At 40.8% G+C, this 16,235-nt stretch overlaps 1 protein-coding gene across 2 annotated transcripts in view; it reads left to right on the plus strand.

Moving 5' to 3' along the window:
• Positions 1–16,235, plus strand: part of thrb (thyroid hormone receptor beta) — a 110,888-nt gene that overhangs the window by 63,563 nt on the left and 31,090 nt on the right. For both annotated transcript variants that reach the window (XM_061092226.1, XM_061092227.1), the window contains exon 2: positions 7,273–7,339. The gene's annotated coding sequence lies outside the window, so the exon portion shown is untranslated. The remainder of the gene's footprint in view (positions 1–7,272; positions 7,340–16,235) is intronic.

Below are 16,235 nucleotides of genomic sequence, written 5' to 3' on the forward strand. Positions count from 1 at the left end.
CTTTTTTGTAGTTCTTTCTCTATCAGGCTCTTTCCATCTGATGCTGCTGGAAAAGGTGATAAGAGGAGCTCATCTGATTGGTTATTACTGAAAGTTCCCCAACTATCTGTTGTATTTTATTGAATACAAGCAACATACTCTTCCACACTTTGAAGAGTTGCACCTGGTTAAATTCTACAATCTCTCAATTTCAGAGATAGATCTGTTTGTTTTTCATTAATTTGCATTGCATCAGTGTAGATATGCATGTGCATAACACATTCACACTTACTGTTCGGAGGTGGATTTGTATGCAACGCTCATTCTTGCATTGCAGACCTTTTTTCTACCACAAGCCACCTTTGATAAACATCTGTTGTCTCTGGCAGCTAAATATTCCGGTGTGAAACAGCAGCTAGTCGCAGCGATAACTTCAGATGAGGCTGTGAAAGAAGTTTGCTCCACAGGAGGAGAGACATGACCTGTTTGTGTCCAAAAACATCAGCTGACAGCACGACTTTAACTTGAAAGCGCAACGTTTGCATGAAAAAAAACAACCAAAGTCTTCATGCTGCTTGCCCGCCGCACAGGATACAAGGACTGGTGCACTCATTCTGGTTATTATATTTACAACATTAGCGTATGAAAATCCGTCTCTTTCCTCAAAAAACACTAACCACTAGATATATATCTCTGTGTTGAATTGGTGCAACGTCCCATATTGGAGAATTCTGCAGTGTAAACATGCAGAGCTGTTATTGATCAGACACACAGGATCGTGAAAAGAGACGGTGTGTCTCCACACAACAAAGTGACAGTTTCCATTAGGGCTCCAACGATTAGTCGACGTCGTCGACAAAAAACGATGACAAGAATAGTCGCCGACGAATTTACTAGTCGATGATTCGTTGGTTACGTCACATTTTTTTCGTGCCGTGCAGCTGAACTAAGCGTCGTTTTACCGGAGGTGCTGATGAAAGCAGCTGAGGAGTGATCCATCTCGCTTCCTTCCTATCTCTGAAAGTCGCGCATGTGCAATCGCGTCAAAACACGGACCAATGGCGGGCTCGGCTGCAGCAGCATCGCGTACCAGAAAGTAAAAAGTTCGGGAGAACTTCACTCTTAACATAGCCCGAAAAAAACTACCTGCAGTATCTGTACAGAGGACCTGGTCTCCATGGAAGCAGGACACGTGCATTTGAGGAGGAGGCACGTGTGACTTCGTAACGGAGACGATGCGGACTCGCCTCTGTCAGATGTTATATATACACGTTTATACCCGTGCGCAGGATTCTAGCATCCATTACAAAAATATGGTTTAAACTTTTTATTAACGAGTTTAAAAGCGTTTTGTTATCCTATTGCCTGACAAACGTCTTTTTTTAATCACAATTATTTAGTCCGAAGAAGACTGTAGGTCCGTTTGTTGATGTTTTTATTGCTGTTACTTGCCCTGTCATTTTTGTTAACAGGAAAAATTAATACTTGATTTTTAATTTATTTGTTTTATTAGCACTTTGCCTGTCCTTGCTTTTAAATTGACAAAAACTAGATTTTTTTTTGCTGTTGTGTCGACAGTACCCTTATATGCAACAAAGTTTATTAAAAGACATTTTTTTTGAATGAAGTATCAATCTTTATTGCCTTTATTTTCAGTCATCACATACCTCGAACAACCTCAAGCTAAATTTAAAAGCTGTTTGCTAAATAAGAGCAATTGAGAATTTGTGTCATTCATAATCCGATTAGTCGATTAATCGTTTCAATAATCGGTGACTAATCGACTATCAGAATAGTCGTTAGTTGCAGCCCTAGTTTCCATGCAAAGTCGTCACTCTGCTCCGATCAGCTGTCACCGACTTCCAAACGGAAACTGTTAACACACGTCAAACACAGAGTATTCATGAATCAACCTTAACACTCAGTAATAGTGGGGCTGTCTCACATTTAAACTGATGTTACTTTCTGCAGTTGCAGTGTAAAGCCTAAAGAACTGGCACGTGATCTTGTGCAAGATACTGAATTCCAAATTGCCCCTGATGGCTGTGTGTGATTGAAGCATGATAAAATGCTGCACATAGATTAGGGAGTGAATTGCAAAACTGTACTAAAAGCTTTGAGGGTCTTCGAGACTGAACAAGAGAAAATACAGACTATTTATTTTGCAATCCACACAGTTTAAGGCAAATGTTGATCTCCTCATTCATTCTTAGTTTGAGTACTGAAGGGATGATATATGTTTTATAGGCCAACCCCGGGAAGTTAGCCTCACCCTGGTTCCCCTTGACAAAAAAAGCCAATGAGATCTTTCCACCTGATTTTGCAGGTATTCAGCTTTGTTACAAACACAAGTTTATCATACTCACATTTTGTTAACAGGAGAATCTTCACTTTTAAACAGCACTGCTATGGTTTGAAGCTTGAATACAATACCAAAAGTAAAAAGCGAATGCCCGGCTATAAACTAATATTAGTAGTAATCACTTTCCCACAACTTCAACAATATGATTTGTTGCGTACCTCTCTATAAAAGAGTTTGTGTCTTAAAAAGTAATATTTTAGAAGAAGAGACTATAAAAACAACACAGCTGTAATAGTGGAGAAGTGTGCTGTTATATTTTATGCCGTAGAATAAAAGGTTGTAAATCCTTCATGTTGTTTTAATCTCAGTCATAGATCAAACCCATCGGCCAGTGGTACAACAATGCTAACTTATTTGGGGCTTTTCACAGCACTACCCTTTGCTCCGAATCACCCACAGGTATCAACAGTCTGCCACATGCAGGTGCAGCATGCAACATGAAGACAGTGACATCAAAGATAATTCAGGCTCGTAAGAGTGCCAAGTCTCCAATGTGGTCATGTTTTGGTTGTGTAGCGCTGGAGCAACACTGGATGTGTGAGCGGCTTGTGTCCATCACAGAATGCCCTGCTTTTCATTTTGGCCTCCATGTTTTTGGTTAGAGAAGCCACATTTCCCATCTGAGCAGAGGACACATATCACTTCAACACTTTTGCATTTCTGTTGAATGTATCCATTCATCTTTTTAACAAGGTTTTTATTGTTATTGTAGGACTGGAAGATGCACAGCTTTATACTGTAGAGTTGTGGTATGTAGTTGAGTACCGGCTTATTTTTATTCAAAGACATACAGTTATCATACCTGAAACATAACGTAGCAGCTCTGCGGCAGACATGCATCCCTATGGTAAACAAATAGACGTGCAAAACATAGCAGATCAGGGTCACAGCCGTGACACACGGCACAGACACCCAGTCTGGCACAGGCTCAAGTGTGCTGACGAGAACTTGATGGAACATGCTCACTTTGTCTGCAGAAAATGCAGAAAGAAAGACGCTGCGAAAGGGGGTCAACACTTTGAAAAGGCTACGAGGAAAGTTAACTGTCAGCTCAGTGCTTGATGTGGTGGCCTGAGAATTGGTGAACCTGTCATGATATGTCAGTTTAAGTTGCTAACAGCTTGTTAATAATGTCAGTGGAATATTTTATTGTCACCTACTTTTTAAAGACAACATGTTGTTTGCAGTGTGTCTGCACATTATTCAGACATTGATTGCACACAAAAATACATATTTTGTTTATTCAGAATCCAACAGCTGTCGAAACATTAAAGACTCATATATAAGATGCCTCCGTATTTTTTGTCACTTGTTGAGCTCATGCAATTATTATCACCGTCTTACATGGGGGTGTGCATGGAGTTTTTGTATTTACTCAAATACAAAACAGAAGATAGACGTGCGTGTGTTTGAGTCTGCAGTAATAATCACATTGGAAACATGAAGTGGGGACTTGCGAGTTCGGACCACAGGCGCAATAAAAGCCTTGCATTTATTAGTTTCCCACAGACCACTTGACACATCCCTGGAGGAATAAACCAAAGAAGAAGAAAAAAAAATAAGTCATTGCTTTTACTCAAACATTTTACAGCCTTCGCAGTCCAGCCTGTCAGCCCCTGTCTGAACATCTCCTCTAACTTCCCCAGGCTCAGACACAGGCCTGAAGACATTTCATCTCACTTTCCTTTTGTAGGAACCATTCATGCTTTTTAGCTCACTGCACTGGGAAAGATGAGGATGACTAACAGCAAAAGTGGATGCTGAAAATGTGCGTCACCTTGTCAAATATAACTCGAATCACCATGGAAACTGGGTAACAGAGTGTATCACTTGGTGTTTTATTTAATCTTTTTTTTATATAAGTCCCTGTCTCTCCTGGATAAACACAGTCTTTCTTTCTTTTCATCCCTCTCCTTGTGTCTTTCTGCACTAAAATACAAACACAAATGTTCCGGAGTGGACAATAGCAGCTGAGGACATAATCACTCATTGAAGTTGCAGTGTGTGTGTGTGTGTGTGTGTGTGTGTGTGTGTGTGTGTGTGTGTGTGTGCGTATGTGTGTTTGCCTAGCAAGCGATAACTAACCGACTAGAATTAGTAGTTGATCATAGACAAGTGATGCATCTATAAACAATATGTTTAACATCAACATCTTAATATTAATCTCATATTATGTTAATTTACTGATGATGGATTCCATTTGAGCCTGAAAAGCTATCAAGTTTTTAATCTGCTGACACATAAGGGAGAAAGAAACTCAAGCCCCTTCAGCTAAATGTGGAAGCGCTAGTTTTCCCCTTCCTTTGGGTGTTTTGCATTTCCAAAAACGGAGATGTTCGAAACCCTGCTTCATTATGAAAGCATTTTAAAATGATTACCTCATGTAGAGAAATTTATTGGCTTTTTAAGAATCCTGTCAAAATACGGGAGTAGGGTTTAATGGAAATGCACTTTTTCTAATAAATAAACATGCATCTCTATGATCAATAGTTCAACAATGCATATCCCAGGTATCTTGGCATCCTATAGAACTGTACACACAACCTCAAATTTATATAAATGATTTAAACCCTTTATGATCATATGGTAGGAAGGATGTCATTAATATGTCACTGTAAAGTCATAAAACTAAGATTTATTGTGGCGTATAACCTTAACCTTTGTGAACAATGACATTACAGACACAGTGTACAGCTTATTTAAATCAAACAATCATTTATCACCGTGTGTTATAAATTACACCATGATGACATTATTATGAAATGGCATTATTGCAATATAAACAGTTAGCACCGCCTGATTGAGGTATACACAACAACACACGCAGGGTTTGCATTGCCCCACGGATGCTTTTCATTCTTATTACTTTCTCTGGATTTAAAAGTTACCCATGACTCGTATCTGCAATGAAGACACTGTAATTATGAGGTTATTTGCTGAGGTTTGGACAGGGTGTTCAAACGAGCAGTCAGAGAGTTAGAATATTATCCAAAGTGTCTGTTGTAAACATGAATCCAAGTTTTCCTGTGCAGTGAGGGATTACTACTGACAGTCAGGGGTCAGTGTACTCATTTTTGTTTTTACCACAATATATATAGAGCTGCGTTTTCCTCAAACTGCACACGAGAGCAATTTTACGACACAAAAATGCACATGGGTGTGACTCACTAAAACAGGCATAGCACAGTGCAACGTAGAAAAAAGCGAGACCAAATACGTTATTAGTAACAAGACTATGTATTCAGCAAGTGGAGTTAGATAGAGTTTCAGCAAAGATCAAGAGTTCCTCTTGTGCCCTTTAAAAAATCTGATAAAATGAACTGTGCAGAGAGGCAGAGGTCTCCAACGCTCACCTGCTTCCAAAATACAAATATACCTCAGACATTAATATAAATCACAACAAAGAAGAAAGGGGAAAAAAGCTGATGTGCCTGCATTATGACAAGTGCAATAATTGTTGTTGCCTACTGAAGTGAGTGGAGTGAGGACACAGATATGCTTACGTGCACAGTAATGTCGCAGCACATTGCCACCGGCCTTTGGGGCCAAAAAAATATCAAGCAAGTACATGTGCAAAAAACAGATAGCACTGATGATACTTGTTTTCTCTACCGCTGGCATGAAAATATGACGTGGTGTAGATAATCCGACTAAACTGGCGGCTTGTTTGCAACCTCCTCACTGTCTGACTGCATGGCTGCCATCTACCCGTTGTCCTCAGTTTGGTGTCATAATTACAACTGAAGTAGTGCTCCTGATATGTAGTGAACCAGACTGATCCTTCAGTGATCAATGTCAACTGTGTTTAGTTGTGTTTTAACATGATGCGGAGCTTTAACCAGCCTCTGCAAATGAGAACTGAACCAACAAGAAACCAAACAAGCAAATGTGTAAATGAATATCGCACACAAAGAGGGCTTGATCATGTCGTATTGTTATGGATAGACAGTGTTATTAAAACAATTATTCCCTTTCAGACAGAAGTGCGGCGCTACATTCCCCGGATGAGTTGCGAATGTGTGCAGGGACATGCACGAGCACGCTTGTTTTTGTGTGTGTGCTAAAGAGGTGCAGACAGAGCATGAGGGAGGAAAAGCATTCCCATTAGAGCGCCCATTAAGTCTGATTACAAGTGATTACCGTCTGTCGGAGGAGATGACCAGTCCTCTCCTGCCACCGAATTAATGACATAAACAAATACTTTCCTTTCTCCATAATCAAACAACCTCCTGGGTTTTTTTCTCACCATGAACTTAACATGACTTCCTTTTTTTGGGGCAAAACCAGACGTTTTCCTGCTTTCATGTTGTTTTGTCACTGTTGTTTTAGTCATGGCAATTTCCCTTTAAAAAAGCCCTCCTCTGCTTCAGGGGTTGACACATGAAAAAATATATGGACTCATTTGAGGGGCCGCTGGTCCAAAAGAGAGGAGAAATTTATACTGGGATTCCTCCACCCTTGCTGCAGCGTAGGAGGAAGTATTTGTGGCTGTAACCACATGTGGCAACCACCAGCGGTTAAGCATATTTACAGGCGCGGTGGGAGTTTCTTTGTTCAGGAAAATGTTGCACATAGGTCATCTCAGCCAGATGTAGTTCTACGACTACATCCTGCCTCACATACCTCAGCATTAAGAGGTGTTAAAGCTGATGTCAGCACTTCAATGTGACACATGTATGGCCTTTAAAGCTCTTCTAATGACATGAAGATATCAAAGACGAAACAAGAAAAAGATCCGTTCCTTTTTACAATATATCCATTTCTTTGGCTAAGATTTTTACATCATGGAAACTTGTTTGTTGGTTTTCTAGCCTCCCTCAGTACCTGCTTTTTCTTCTTTTTTTGTAGCTGAACTGTGATTTTGGATCTCAAGTGCTCGTTATTTGGACCCACGTATTTATTTATTTATATGTTTGTGTGTGTTTTTGTAGGTGTTTCTCTTGGGGAGCTGAGCGGCTCCTCAGCGCTGCCTGGAGTCAGACTTCACTACTTCCACCGGTAAGATTTTTATTCCTGCTCAGTTCCACACAGCCAGAGATCTGCACAATATCAACACGTAGCTTCTCTTTACACTCGAAATCCTTGCTGTGATGCTCCAAGCTAACATTACAGGCCTAAACATCATGTGCCACACTGGCTTAATATTGGCGAGATATCATATCAAGAATATTCCTCCAATAAAAATTGCTAATTGTAAGGGCAACACATGTAATTGAGCAATATTATGCACTGAATATTTTCTAAATTATCAAGTGCATTTTCAAGGGATTTTCTGGCCACTAGGAGGCAGCAGAAACAGTTTGTATAAGCAGAACGCTGAGAGCCATTATTTATAGAGCAGTGTTATGTTCAGGTTCATCCTTTTAAGGTTAGTACATGAAAGGGTTTACATGCTGTAAAGTTCAGAAAACACAACACTTTCCTCACACTGCTTATTGCTGCAGCTCCTCTCTTTTCAGCCTCTGTCTGAAATCCACTCGTTATCTCCTCAGCACTATGTCGATGGAGGGTTAGGGGAAGTCCTTGAGTCCACAAAACACTTTTGGAGTTTCAGTGGTAAACAGCGTTGCAGCCAAATCCAATACAATTGAAGTAAATGGTAACGAAACTTACCTTCATACTGCTCCTGTGGTGTAATAGCATCCGTAAGCCCTGACATTTAAAGTGACCTGAAACAGCGCCATTTACATCAGTTTTTTAGCCTAAATGTCCTCTGATATCCTCCCCAGCGCCCTATTCAAACGTGAGTCTTAGCGGACATCTATGCTTAAAGCATGGCCTAAATGAAGCCGTTTCGAGGCAAATTTGAATGTTGGGGCTTCCAGACTTTTAAGGTCTCCCTCCCGATAGAGCCTAGTCGGCTCTGATTGGTCAGCTGGCCCACTGTGTTTGGGATATAACAACCTCCGTATTGGCTTTACCTGGCTTTGGTAGGGGGCGTGACAGAATAACGTTTTTTTAACTTTACTGAACTTTTATATACCAAAAAATATTTATATCACACTACAAAAAAGGGAAAACTGAAACAGATAAATATGTCTCCTTTAGCTATTTGTCATCTTAACATGTGTAAATTAGGAACCCACGTACAGAGCAGCAAGAAATTAGATGTGTCTGAGAGCTTGGAACCAAAACACTACAGAAGCTGTATGTTGTACACGCGGTGTTGGCTTGTGACATGTTAAGACAATGTTCTACCTTAACAGTATTATTGTAATGGCATTTGATGCCCCTGTCATGCTATCATATTATCGTTGTTTCGTCTTTTGTGGCATGTTCTGCACATCATGACTATCAATAGCAACTTTTTATATTTTTCCAACCCCACAACAATCAGCAAAGAAATTACCAGTTTTAATGAACCACCGCTAAGTTCCAAACATATCATTAGATATTAAAGACAAGGGATATTTTGTTCTCTAAGCTCCAGTGAAAGGGCTGTCGAGCTGACAGTTTGAGTGTCACATGGGTGCATCAGAGCAGAGTGTTAGCTATAAAAAGCACAAAATGCAGTCTACTACCCCTATAGGCACATGTAGCTTCACATTAAGAGCAATGCAAGTTTTGCTGCACTCAGCACAGAGTGCCACCTTTACGAGTAACATTTAAACCTCCCTGTGACTGATTTAATGTCAGCTCATGATAAAGAAACAAACACGTACGGCTGAAGTTGTTTTTTGTTTGGCCGTGCCACCTTTGTCAAACTGCACAGGCTTGTGTAACTCCACAAAAATCAACTGTCAGAGCCAGCACTCTGTACTGTACAGGGCACTCAGGAAAATACACAGTGGCTGCTCAGAGGACAAGTCGAAATGAAAACAAAAAGCCTCCGCCTGCTCCCATAAAATTGGAAAATGTGTCGCAGCCAAAATGTAATGATGATAACTTGAGACTTGAAACATCACTGGTGGGTCTGCAGGTTACTGTTAGTGCCAGCTGTCGGGCCATTCGTCTCGCACCACGCCTGTGTTCTCTCCGCTGGTCGTTAAAGGAGTGCATGTAATATTGGTCATAGTACCCACAATGTGGTATTTGCTCCGCTCTCAGTCTCCAGTGAGGATAATAGTCATACAGTGTTACAAGAGCGCTGCACTGGATAGCCCCTGTGCAGCATCGTGCCTTTTTGACATTTGCCTGTGTTGGGGGGGGGGGTTTCCCGGCAGCCCAAGAACTTAATGTAATATGATAAGTGCACTAGAGACTCCAAAACAAAGTCATTCAGTTGATTCTTCTATCAGCTTGAATTCTTTAATGAAAACACCATCTGTCGTCCTTTTTCTGATACCAGTTGCCATGATGCGGAGTCTGTATCACGTTGCATAGTGTGATGTAGCTTCGTAAATTAAGTATTAGAGCGCTCCGGCCCATAATGGCCTGCAGATCAAGATCGAGTCTTATCTGAATGCCACCCCAAATAAGATGCATATTGCTCGAGGCTACGACTATTGTTTGCCGCTCGTCAGTGTTGATCCATGATGCAGCCAGACGCACGATGAGATTACCTCTGAAGACAGTAAGGTGGGCTGACATTTAAACTTAGATAAGGTCCTGATGCCCTTTGTGGAGTTTACTAAACATCTACAGCCAGGGGCACCGCTATAAATTTTGGGCCCTATGAAAGAGAACCAACACTGGGACAAGTCTGCTATGTTTTGTTTCCATTTGATAGGAAACACTGAAGCTTTAAACACATTGTGCTGAAGACATTCAGTGTGTTACTATACAGCCCCAGCAACACATGTAGATTCGGTTGGTTTCTATTCCGAAGCTCGACACTCAATATTTGCCTAATTATTGCCAGATTTTCAAAGGGTCACAGAGGAGTCAATCCTGTCTCCTACCACATCCCAAATGTGTTCTACTGGGTTCACATCATAGTGACAGTGGGGGTCACTGAAGTTCTCTGAACTCACTTTCATGTTCCTGAAACCAGTTTGAGGCTTTTACTTTGTGACATGGAGCATTATCCTACTGGAAGCAGACAGTAGAAAATGGTAAACTGTGACCATAAATAGACTACTAAGAGAGACTGTGGTATTCAGACCATGGCTGATTAGTATTCACCAACCCAAAGTTTGTCAAGAAAACAATCCCCACACCACCAGCAGCAGTATTGACTGAGGCAAGGGACAGGTGGTCTCCATGGTTTCATGCTGTTGATCACAGATTGTAACTTAATTTAAATCAACTGTCCAGTATTGGTGAGTCTGTGCCCACTTCAGCCTCAGATTCTGTTCTTGGCAGGACTTGATGTTGCAATTTTTTGTTTGTCTGTCTGTCAGCAGGATATCTCAAAAGCTGCTGAACTGATTTCCTTGAAATTTGGGCATGACCCATGGAAGAACCCATTAAATTTGGATAAATGGATGGATCCGGGAATGTGGTTTTGACTTTCTTTCATAGGACAGTAGTCCTGAAGGATGTATGCACTCTCTGAGAACCCTTCTAATTCAAACTAAGATGCTTTTCTGCTCACCACATTTGTTAAAATGTATTATCTGAGTTACCATAGCCCATTAGTTCTCAAACTGGGGAGAGTTCGCCTTGGGGGCAAAGAGCCCCTGCAGTGGTATAACCAGTGAAAATTATAGAGCGACTATAAATGAATATGATTTATGTATTGTAAAAAAACTAAGGTGAGTTGCTGATGCTATTATGCTGACCTTTATCTGCAAAAATTCCTGAAATCTTTTATTTTTTGCTTGGGTGGCTTTGGGTGAACATTTTTCAGCCTCTGCCAGAAAATGTTTGAGAACCACTGCCGTAGCCTCTCTGTCAGCTGGAACCAGTCTGGCTATTCTCCTCTGGCTTCTCTCATCAACAAAGCATTTCTGTCCACAAATGCTGCTCACTCGATGTTTTTTTTTGTTTTTGGCATCATTCTGAGTTTAGACTGTAGGAATTCATATCCATGAAAATCCAAGGATATCACCATGGGTCTCATTTTGGACTCAGTAACGTCAAAAAATATGTTTGGTGCGTCATGAAACAAATGGCTTTGAGATGGATTTCATCTGACCTATTATTAGACAGTGTCTTACTTCTGTTGGATGGATAATCATGGATCAGGTTTTGGAACCAGAGTTCCACATATGCTGTATATTAGTTACATTGTGCAATGTACAGACAATGTGAATACAGACATCACTTGAACACTTTGATACACAAGGACATTTTTGGAGCAAAAACAGGATGGGTCACAAAGTCCCTTTTGTAGACTTTTCTTCCCATGCTTTTTAAACAGATTAATGACATTTTCCGCAATGGACATCTGACGTGATCTTTGATGTGAAGATTAAAGCGTAAGCCACGCTGATTCTAAAAAATATGCTTCATCATGTCTGTGTGGTCAGATTGGACTTAGGTAAGATTTTTTTTTTAACGCAAATTACAGCAACTGGGGACCCCAAGCTAACTGATTGCCTGCATTGCTGTTTCTCCAGCAGCAGACTGCTGTTAAAGTTGCCCACGTAAATAAAATTTATCTCGCTAGTAACACAGTGTACCCTCAATTTAGACTTGGGGAGTCCTAGGGCGCTTGAACTTGTTGAACTCAGGAGTCCAAACTTCCTACAACCGGATGATGCAGCGCCCTCATTTTGCAGCTGGGACAACAGCGTTCTTGTTGACATCACCACCTCAGGCTCAGCTGTTTTGTGACAAAATAATCTAAACTCGGATGTCCACTAAAAGGCCTTTAAGGACAGGAAAGGGGAGTTTTTAGGGCTTTGAGCCAGGCTGACAGTAAAATGCAGTCAGCAGTACACCACACTCTCCCCATTTGTTTTCATAAATTAATTTTTATTATGTGTGCTGACATTAACTGTCCAGTGAAAAATTAAATATTAGATTTTAACGCCAAAGTGTATCTTCCAAACAGAAAGAAACACTAGAGCAAATAATAATTTACCAAAAGCCTTACGAAGATGAGACTTACTGTCTTCTCAGTTTCACTGAAAACATCAGAGGTAATAATCAAATAGGCATTTTTCTTGTTAAATCAACCACATATTTGAAAAGGGATCTTTCTAAAATATCAGAGCTTAATTTAGGGACACAGTGTTCTCAAATTCACCTCCATCAGTGAAGTCTGAGGAAAACTATAGGTGCAGTATATGAACTGCCTCGATTTGTGTTCCCCCTTCCACTAAACTTCACATTGCCACATCAAGCATTTATGAGAAAGGTGTTCACTGAGAAGCTGTTTTGAGGACGTGGGAGCATGAGCACGGTGAGGGTGAAACCTTTGATCCAGTCACTCACTTGCCATCTCTCTCTATGTCTGACAGTTGCTGGTGTACAGGATGCTCTCTGGTGACAGCGCAGCAGCAGTCAGGAAAATGTTCTTCAGGGTTGAAAGTGGGGGAAGTTGCTTCAAAGCTTATGTGTTTTTCATTAACTTTATGTCAGACTCAAAGAATGTTGACTTGACGTGTGTTACGCCTTCAGATTCTGCCCTATTTTGATGACTCGTTGTGTCGCTGTTATTGTCCTTTCACCAATACGCAAGATGAATGCCAAGACAGCAGGAGGATTTAAGAGATCCCTGTGTTTCACCTGTGATACTCTGTCGAAAATTCTGTGCAGAAAATACAAAGACGTATAAAAATGTCAGGGCTTTGTTGGATAGAGCTAGTGGAGTTTTCCTATTGGTATCATGAACTGATTAGCAATAACCACCTAACTGCTCTTTGGGTGAGATGACACTGGGGAAAGTGCAGCATGTACCACATTACAGGCCTATTTCCTGTTTCCTGTCTTAACCCAGGCTTGTGTGTTCACTTGTGGGTTATTTCATAATGTTGTTTTCACAATACCTATTGTGACTCTGTGTTGTTGCATCAAATGTTTGTCTATAATCAGCTTGGAGTTCCATTTTCCTTCAGGAATGTGACAAAGGGGTGTTCTTGTTAATATGCTGGACTTTGGCAGCAGAAATTGTAGAAGCAACAGTGACAGGGCACATGGTTTTTCATTTAATCTGTGAAAGATAACAATTTAACAATGTAATCTATGAAAGCAGTTGCATAATACAATTTTTTTTGTTTATCCTATAATCACAAATCCCAACGAGACACGTTGCAGTTAAGAAGGTGCAACATCCTCTGCCCTTAACCTTAAAATCATATCACATCAAAGAGTGTCACAGTTGTGGTATCCCACTATCAAGATAGAAAAAATGTTAATCTATTCTGCATGTAACAGAGCATGTCAACAAAATAATATTTCTTTTTCAAAGAAAATGTCTGACAGAGGAAGACAGTGCTAATGACAATTGGAATGATAGAGGTATTTAAAGTAATATTAGTATGTGGGTAGTTATATTGTATATCTAAGCAATCTATAGTTGTAATCATAAAGAGGAAGAAGAGGAAAGAGAAGCTTCATGTGTCATTTGTCACCCACAATCTAACCCCTTAGCAGCATAACAAAGGGTTAATAACTAAGGGCTGGTCCAAGACCAAAGGTCCCTGGTGTGTGTGTGTGTGTGTGCGTGTGCGTGTGCGTGTGCGTGTGATTGTGGTTTCCTAACATCAGCGTCCTGTCCATACTTCCATAGCTGTCCGGGTTATTCAATACATTACAGTAAAGCCTTCCTCAAAATCGCACGGCACTCCTCGCCAGGCATTGTCATGTGTGTCCTGTGTACACACTTCACTAATGTACAGTACATAGTGTTCTTGCTCCTCTTGTAATGCAGGATGTGGTAGCTGTTTCCCAGTGTAGAGAAGGAAGTGCTCACACACACATTATTCACAGCGCCGCCCCGTCTCCAACCAGAGGCATAACACACACCCACTGAACAGATCGAACACATGAGATAACCTGACCTCAAAGCACAGGGCCTCCTGACTGTTGTTGCAAAATGTAAGAAGCTGTCACATAAACCAGTTTATATAGTTAAAAGCAAAAGGCAAAAGTTATGTTTAACCTACAGTTGTGGTCATAATCTAACAGTGAGTAGTGCCAGAAACAACTCAGTAGGGTATGAAACCTGATGACTTTGGCGACCCCTTGAGTCCATGTGGAAGTGTTCCACATAATTTGTGTCAAACACAGTTCATGCCAAACCGAGTCACTAGCGTCTTCAGACCATTCCATTCCAATGACTCACTTACAGTCTTTGGCTTTTGCCTTTTCTCAAGCTTTGTCATCGCTGGCTTCCAGGCATCCCATCTGCCCCTCCGCCAAGGGAAATCAAAGGAAAACATTGGTGCTTTGAAATAACTGGGAAAAATAAACATCTTGAAAAGTAATTAAGTCCATTTTCATTTAATGAATTCATAGTTTCCTAGAACAATAGAAGAAAATGCCAGTAACTTAGACTGTTCTTCTGTTTCCAGGATACAGTAAGTCACCCTAATTTGAAGTGTTGTTACTATTCCAATAAGCTGGCTGGTTTTCAGATGCATATAAACACCTCAGTGGAAGCATGTGCAATTATTTGACCTCAAGGACTAAAAAGTGCAATATCTTTATGTTAAACAAATTAAGGAATGGGGTTCTACTGAGGTTGGCCATAGTCATGTTGGAACTTAATTTCTGGCAATCATTACACGAACAACCGTTTAATGCGCTGAATGTACAACAACAAATGACTTGTAAGCCAAATAAGAAACATTTACACTCTGAAGTACCTGCATCCTTTGTGTGGACGCCACGGATGTGTAAAGAGAGCTGGAGATGATGGCAGCACACTATCTCGCTGCCGGTTTCCTCAGCAGCCAACTGCAGCACTTACTTTGTTTCCACTTTTCCAAGTCCTTTAAACAGTGGGTATCCGCCGGGAGAGTCAGAGTCCAAGAATGTTGACTAAATTTCAGACACACTTAAATACAAGTACTTTTGGAAATTCTAGGTTATTGAATGACCAACTAAGAAGAATGCTACTATTGAAATTGAAGTTACACAGCTGAAGAAGCCACAGAAACAGTTAACTCTCAGATATTCGGTGTCACTACAGAGTGGAGGTTCTTACCTTGAAGATTTTTGGCAGAGTGCAAACTCCAGCAGCAGAGGGCACACAGCCTGACAACAGAACACAGTAGAGAACATAAAGGAGGAAGCAGACTTTCATCAGGTTTATTCCAGTCAATACCAATCCTTTCCCGGATTGGCCCTGATACTGATACTTAGCTCAGGACGTCTCCAGTGGTATTCCAAAATGCTACTACTAACATTATAAAAACTCCACATCCACAAACTGTTGAAATGATAACTTGAACTGAAAACAAGGCCCGTTATTATTGCATTGTGGAGGGTCTGTGTGCTCAAGCAGACTATCTGTCTGTAATAAGCAATTTGCACACACTTGCATATGATTATTTAGGTAATGCTCGCTTAAAACAACAGTGAAATACTGCACTATTGTCTGCAGACCAGGAGTTTGTTGGTCGATCACTTTCAGCTGCCTCAAGATAGTAATGTGCCAACAATGTGCCTGACTTCATCTTATTTTTTAGTGTTTCAGAACATTCGCACAAGATTTGCTATTTAAAGAAAGCGGGTACTGGATGTGAAATAAACAACTGCTTCTGTTTGAAACCAACAGATTCCCTTGGTGTCACACTTGGTACAGCTTTGTCTAAGACAGGGTCCTCTATGCATGTCTATGTGGTGAAGCAATGCCAGTATGAAGGCTGGGGTATGCTAGCTCATGCACAAACATGCCCACACACAAACACCTCTACATAAACACCATGACACACGATTTTCACAGTCACAGAGCCTGCAGATTAAAATGTTCAGCGCTTTCTCATCTTGGAAAAATGTGGCTTCCTTCAGGTCAGTTAAGGAAATAGAAATCAATATGTGCACACAGTGCAACCAGAGAAAATGAGAGACACACCATAACTCTGCCTGTGATCTGGCTTGGGAAGGTTTGATGGATGGA

The sequence above is a fragment of the Limanda limanda genome, chromosome 19, assembly GCF_963576545.1.
Source record: "Limanda limanda chromosome 19, fLimLim1.1, whole genome shotgun sequence".
Taxonomy (NCBI): Eukaryota; Metazoa; Chordata; class Actinopteri; order Pleuronectiformes; family Pleuronectidae; genus Limanda; species Limanda limanda.